The 6,183-nt window shown below is 34.9% G+C and overlaps 1 protein-coding gene across 1 annotated transcript in view; it reads left to right on the top strand.

Moving 5' to 3' along the window:
• Positions 1–6,183, top strand: part of LOC148945242 (gamma-aminobutyric acid type B receptor subunit 1-like) — a 171,171-nt gene that overhangs the window by 113,974 nt on the left and 51,014 nt on the right. The gene's annotated exons all lie outside the window — the stretch shown is intronic.

The following is a 6,183-nucleotide window of genomic DNA, read 5'->3' as shown; positions in this document are numbered from 1 at the left end:
CTGTATCTCATTACCCCAAATATATGCATGTTAATTCAGTTATATTGTGCAGCAAATTCTTACACGTCAATCGTAAAATAGCATTATTCACCGCAAGGATATAAGGAGTCGATTTGTTAAATTATTAAAATATTTAAACTTAAGTCGAAAATAGAAGCTAGGTCGCCAGATACCTTCTTCCCTTAGGAATTCGGTCCGAGGTGAATTAAAGTTGGCCTGATTGCATTCAATGATTCGATTAATCCTGTCTCGGTGTTATTCTGAGCTTCATCCAACTTTGCATGTTTTTGCTGCGATTGCTGATCAACAGCATTCTAAAATAAAAATTATTTTCAGTTCTCAAACTGTTTAACTTATTAGAGGGTACTTCCGCCTCAATATCACCGTATCAAACTCCCAAATGTTGAAAAAATTACACAAGTTAATTAGCTAATTTAATTCTTACTTATTCGGAATATTAATGGAGGGCACTGGGCCTTTCAATTCCATAGTATCAAACACAAAAAGTTTACGATTATAGATCTTTTTTTATATGCAAAGCTTTTAAAACTTTATACACCTAAATTGGGAAATACTTAAAATCACAGAAAAAAGGAAGAAAGAAGACTCCTAGACATCGCCTAACCCAAAATACTATTAAGTATATGAGGGGAGTCGCCTTCTAGTCAATATATCACGCCTTTACGCTAAAGTTTTTTCTTATCACTTTCAAAAGAGGTGTCTATTCTTATTAGCCGGCCGTTGTGATTCAAAAATTCGCGCTTTGAAAAAAAATTGAACTTTAGCGTATAGAGCGAGGTATTGACTAGGGGTAAACTCATTAATACATGTGATAAAAACATGTAATATAGAAGTTTCGTTATGTAAGTTAACTAGTAAGTTAATTCATAACTGAATTTTGAGAAAGCCATTTAGCCAACAAATTTGTGAACATGCTATTTATCAGATAGTGAGAAAACATCCCTTTTCAGGTAGAAGAATGTAAAGCGATTTGATATTTTATTGGTGACACTACCCACCCTGTTTGAACATTAACACTCTTTTCAGGTGGAAGGATGAAAAGCAATTTGATTATTTAACGGCGAAACTGACTTGTCCTGTTTTGAATATTTACTGAAATTTGAAGAAAAAAAACAAGGACTTTTTAATTTGAATAGGAAGCTTTTTTGAAAGATCGAACAGATTTAGTATAAAGAGCATGATATTGAGGAAGGGGTGACTCTTCATATTCGAATTAAATTTACCGAAACTAATATGCAAATTCTATTTAAATTTTTCATATGTTATGAGCCAAAATCGAAGTGAACCTTCCTCTTTTTTTTGAATATTTACTAAAATTGAAACACATGGACGGTTTAGTTAACATAGAAAGCTTTTTAAAAGAGCTATCAGAACGGTGAAAAAAAGCGTAAGTAAGGAAGGTAAAGGAAATTTTTTTTTAACTTAATGGTGAGACAAAAATAAATTTCTTTTTTTATTATAATATAAGAAAATGTTACTCACCAGAAGTCACTTAGAAGATTCCATATCTCTAACAATATAAATGATCGTAAAATATAGATATCGATAGAATGAATGAAGTATTCAAACTTTATGAAATTATAATTTGAAACTTTAATTTATACTAAAAAAAATAACTGAATATATTAACACCTAAACAAGACACACTGGTTTTCTGACACGGATTTACCCTAAAAGGCATGTATACCATATATATCATGAAGTAGAAATATAGTCTACGTAAATTATCTTAGAAACTTGTCCCTCATAATATATTACGCAATTCTCAACTAGCAAAAGACGGACCAGAAGTATAAGACCATGTGAGGGAGTTCTGAATCCCTTTGAAAAGGTGTAGACGTTTCCGCAAATAGCACAGAGATTGCTAGGGCCGGATTCTGAGGGCTGTGGGGGGTTTATTATCCACAAGAACATAATTTCCGGACCTTTCAATAACATTGAACAAAATGGCCATCTCAAAATTTTGATTAGATATGTTTGGAAAATGCTGGGCGTGGGAGGGCGGTTAATTCCCTCCAATAGCTTTCGACTATTGAAAAGGGCACTAGTCCTTTCAATTCCCAATCGAATGAGCTCTTTTTGAAATTTCTACGACAACAAACGACCATTTCAAAATTTCCCTCAGATGCATTTCAGGAAAATACGAGGTGTGGGGGGGGGGGTATCCACCATCCGATCACTCTGAATCTTAAAAAGGACACTAAAACTTCTGATTACCAATATAATGAGCCCCCTCCGAAGTTTATACGATCACCCTTTTTATTTATACCTTATATGCCCCATTGCACAACTTACAACCATTGTCCTGAAGGCTGTGGTGGGGAAACGGTGGGCTTGGGGGGGGGGGGTAGTTGCCATCCCGTCAGTTTCAACTATTATAAAGGGCAATAGACACTTCAACTTCCAATCTAATGAGCTCATTTCGGAGTTTCTAAGACAAAAAGGGTCAAATGGTCAACTCAAAATTTCTATCGGATGAATTTTGGAAAAATACGAGGTGTGGGGTTATTCACCCTCGATCACTCTGAATCTTAGAAGGGCATTAGAATTTCTGATTGCCAGTCTAATCAGACCCCTCTGAATTTTATTCAATCACCCTTTCAATATATACCTTGTAATCCCCCAGAAACTGACAACCCTTACCCTGAGGTCTGCTGAGGAGACGGGTGTCGTCCTCAGAGACATAGCTTCAGGACCTTTCAATTACTTTGAACAAAATGGCTATCTCAAAATTTTGATTGGATGTGTTTGGGAAAATGGTGGGCGTGGGAGGGGGATTACTTGCCCCCAATCACTTTCCACTATTAAAAGGGCTATAGCCCTTACAATTTCCAATTGAATGAGCTCTTTTTGAAGTTTCTACGACAACAAATGGCCATCTCAAAATTTCTATCAGATGCATTTCGCGAAAATACGAGGTGTGTTTGTGGCGGGTATCTACTCTCCGATCACTCTGAATCTTAAAAAGGGCACTAGAACTTCTGATTACTAATCCAATTAGCCCCCTCCAAAATTTATACGATCATCCTTTCAATATATACCATATATGTCCCCTGGGAATAACCTACAATCCTTGTCCTGAGGGGTATGGGGGGCTGTCATCCTCAAAGAAATAATTTCTGGACCTTTCAATTATCAATTACGTTGAATGAAATAGCAATCTCACAATTTTAACTGGATGTGTTTGGGGAAATGGTGGTCGTAGGAGGGGGGTTAGTTACCCCCAATTACTTTTGACTATTAAAAGGGGCACTAGCCCTTTCAAACTCCAATCGAATAAGCCCTTTTGAAGTTTATACGACAACTCCTTCGATATAAAGTGCCCTGGTCTAAAACCAGAAAAGCACCCCTAAGGAACAGCCGGACATTTATTGGAGGTTTTTGTTTTGTTTTTTCATGCTTGTTTTTAGAAATAAACGGCCATTGACTGAAATTAATTACAAAAAAAACTTTTTCAACAAAATAAGTTTTTTAAAAAAAAGTAAAGAACTCCTTTAAGACAAACTGAACAGAAATAGAATCAAATAATCTACCAAGAATACAACTTCCAAAAATCAGTATCAATAAATAAATAAAACCCAAAACAAACAGAAATTAAAATAAATAAGAGTCAAACTCAAAACGAACAGAAATGAATCTGAGTAGGGTTGTAAGCTTCAAGCTTTCTAAAAGCCAAACTTTAGTGAAAAACACTCAAATGAATTTACTGAAAAAATTTGCATTGTCAGTTTAATATACACATGCTGATATCTATTCCTTAAAATCTTAATTGATTTTTGATTTCTTAAAGTTAGAAAACCGAAAGCAATTAAAAGAATTTTTTTTAGTAAAGTATAAATTATATTCTGGCTTTTAGAAAGCTAGAACCTTTGCATTCACCTTTACCCTTTGCTCTAGGGGCTCTAGGGCTTTTCTCATCCTCAAATACATAATTTCCAGAACTTTCAGCTACGTTGAACAAAATGGCTATCTCAAAACTTAGATTGAATGTGTTTGGGGAAATCGTGGGTGTGAGAGGGGGTTAGTTGCTCTCCATTCAAATTTGAATATGAAAAAGGGCACTAGCACTTTGAATTTCCAATCAAATGAGCCCTTGTTTGAAGTTTTTACAACAACACTTTGTATAAAAACCTTATATGCTCCAAGGGCATATAAACTACAACCCTTGCCCAGAGGGCTCTGAGGGGGTTATCATCCTTAAAGACCTAATTTCCAGAACTTTCAACTACGTTAAACAAAATGGCTATCTCAAAATTTTGATTGGATGTTCTTAGGGAAATGGTGGACGTGAGAGGGGGGTTAGTTACCCTTCAATTACTGTTGACTATGAAAAAGGACACTAACCCTTTCAATTTCAATCTAATGAGCTCTTTTTGAAGTTTCTACAACATCGCTTTCTATAAAAACCATATATGCCCCCAGTACATATTTTACAACCCTTGCCTTCAGGACTTTGGGGGGGGGGGCTGTCATCCTTAAAGACATAATTTCCAGAACTTTCAACTACGTTGAAAAAAGTGGCTACCTCAAAATTTTGATTGTATGTGTTTGGGGCTATGGTGGGCGTGAGAGGGGGATTATTTTCGACTAATTAAAAAGGGCAGTAGCCATTTCAATTTCCAATCGAATGAGCCCTTTTTGAAGTTACTACGACGAAGACTTATATAAAAACCTTATATGTCCCTAGGACATAACTTCAACCCCTTGCCCTGAGGGGTGTGGGGGGTTGTCATCCTCAAAGACCTAATTTCCAAAACTTTCAACTATGTTGAACAAAATGGCTATCTAAAAATTTTGATTGGATGTGTTTGAGGAAGACATAGGCGTGAGAGGGGGGTTAGTTGCCCTCCAATCACTTTCGACTATTAAAAAGGGCACTATCTCTTTGAATTTCAAATCGAATGCACCCTTTTTCAAGTTTCTACGACAAAGCTTTCAATAAAATTTTATATTCCCCCATGCCCTAACTTATAACCCTTGCCCTAAAGACTGTGGGGGAGTGTCCTGCTCAAAGACATTTCCGTATATGAAATTATTCCGTATATGAAAGGGGCTGTCCCCTCCTTAACGACTCGCTCTTTACGCTAAGGTTTGACTTTCTCACAACTCTATTTTTTTTTAAACAATAAAAAACTTTAGCGTAAAGAGCGAGGCGTTGAGGAGGGGACAGCCTCTTTCATATACAGAATAATTTCTGTTCGTTTTAAGTTTTAACGTCGTTCCTTACTTTCAGTTAAAAAAACTTGTTTTTTTTTATTTAATTATATGAAAAAGCGAGTCGTTATAATCTTTGAGACAATTCTCGGTCGGTCTGAAAATCATTATATATCTGACATTTTCACTAATAAGAAACAAAACTATAACCACCATTTTATCTTTGACAATTCACATGCATCAACTTCGGTTTCATAGGATTCAAAATATTTCAATAGAGCCATATTTTAAATACTATCATATTTTAAACTGTTTAAGTAGCCATTTTTTGTTACCATTTCATTTTTAGTCTTCTAAAATTTACATTCTTGGATCGCAGGAAATACGTATTTATGTTTTATTAGTGCATTTGAAGGCATTATTTAAATATTCTTATTTTGCTCTTTTAAAAACTCAGTATAAACATAAACTACAACACCCACTGGCGAACTTTCACTATAAGCAATTAATTTAAAAAACTTTTTCCCAAAAGAAGTTTTTCAAAGAAAAGTAAAAAGCTCCATTAAGCCAAGAATGAGCAAAAATAAATTCAAATAATCTTTCAAGCGTAAAACTATCACAAATCACTATCAATAAATAATCGAAACCCAAAACGAACAGAAAAAACAATAAATAGCAGAGTCAAACTCAAAACGAGCAAAATTAACATGAGTAGAGCTGCTAAGCCCCATGCCTTCTTAAGACCAGAACAAAATTTCCGCTTTACTGAAAACAAAATACGTTAAAAAAAAAAAAAATTTCTTACTTTCATGAATAACAAATTATCAAAACCTTATGAAATAAATATCAGTATGTGTCGATTAGACTGACAATCCACGGTCTTTTGTTTTTGTTGTTGTTTTTTTTTTCAGTAAAGCGTAAATTGTGTTCCGGTCTCGAGAAGGCATGGGAATTATCAGCCCTATCCATGTTAATATTGGTTCGTTTTGGGTTTGACTTCACTATTTA

Source organism: Artemia sp. Qi Xiang Cuo, chromosome 13, assembly GCF_049724085.1.
Source record: "Artemia sp. Qi Xiang Cuo chromosome 13, ASM4972408v1, whole genome shotgun sequence".
In the NCBI taxonomy this organism is placed as follows: Eukaryota; Metazoa; Arthropoda; class Branchiopoda; order Anostraca; family Artemiidae; genus Artemia; species Artemia sp. Qi Xiang Cuo.
Note: the sequence above shows the minus strand (reverse complement) of the source record. Positions and strands in the feature narration are given on the sequence as shown.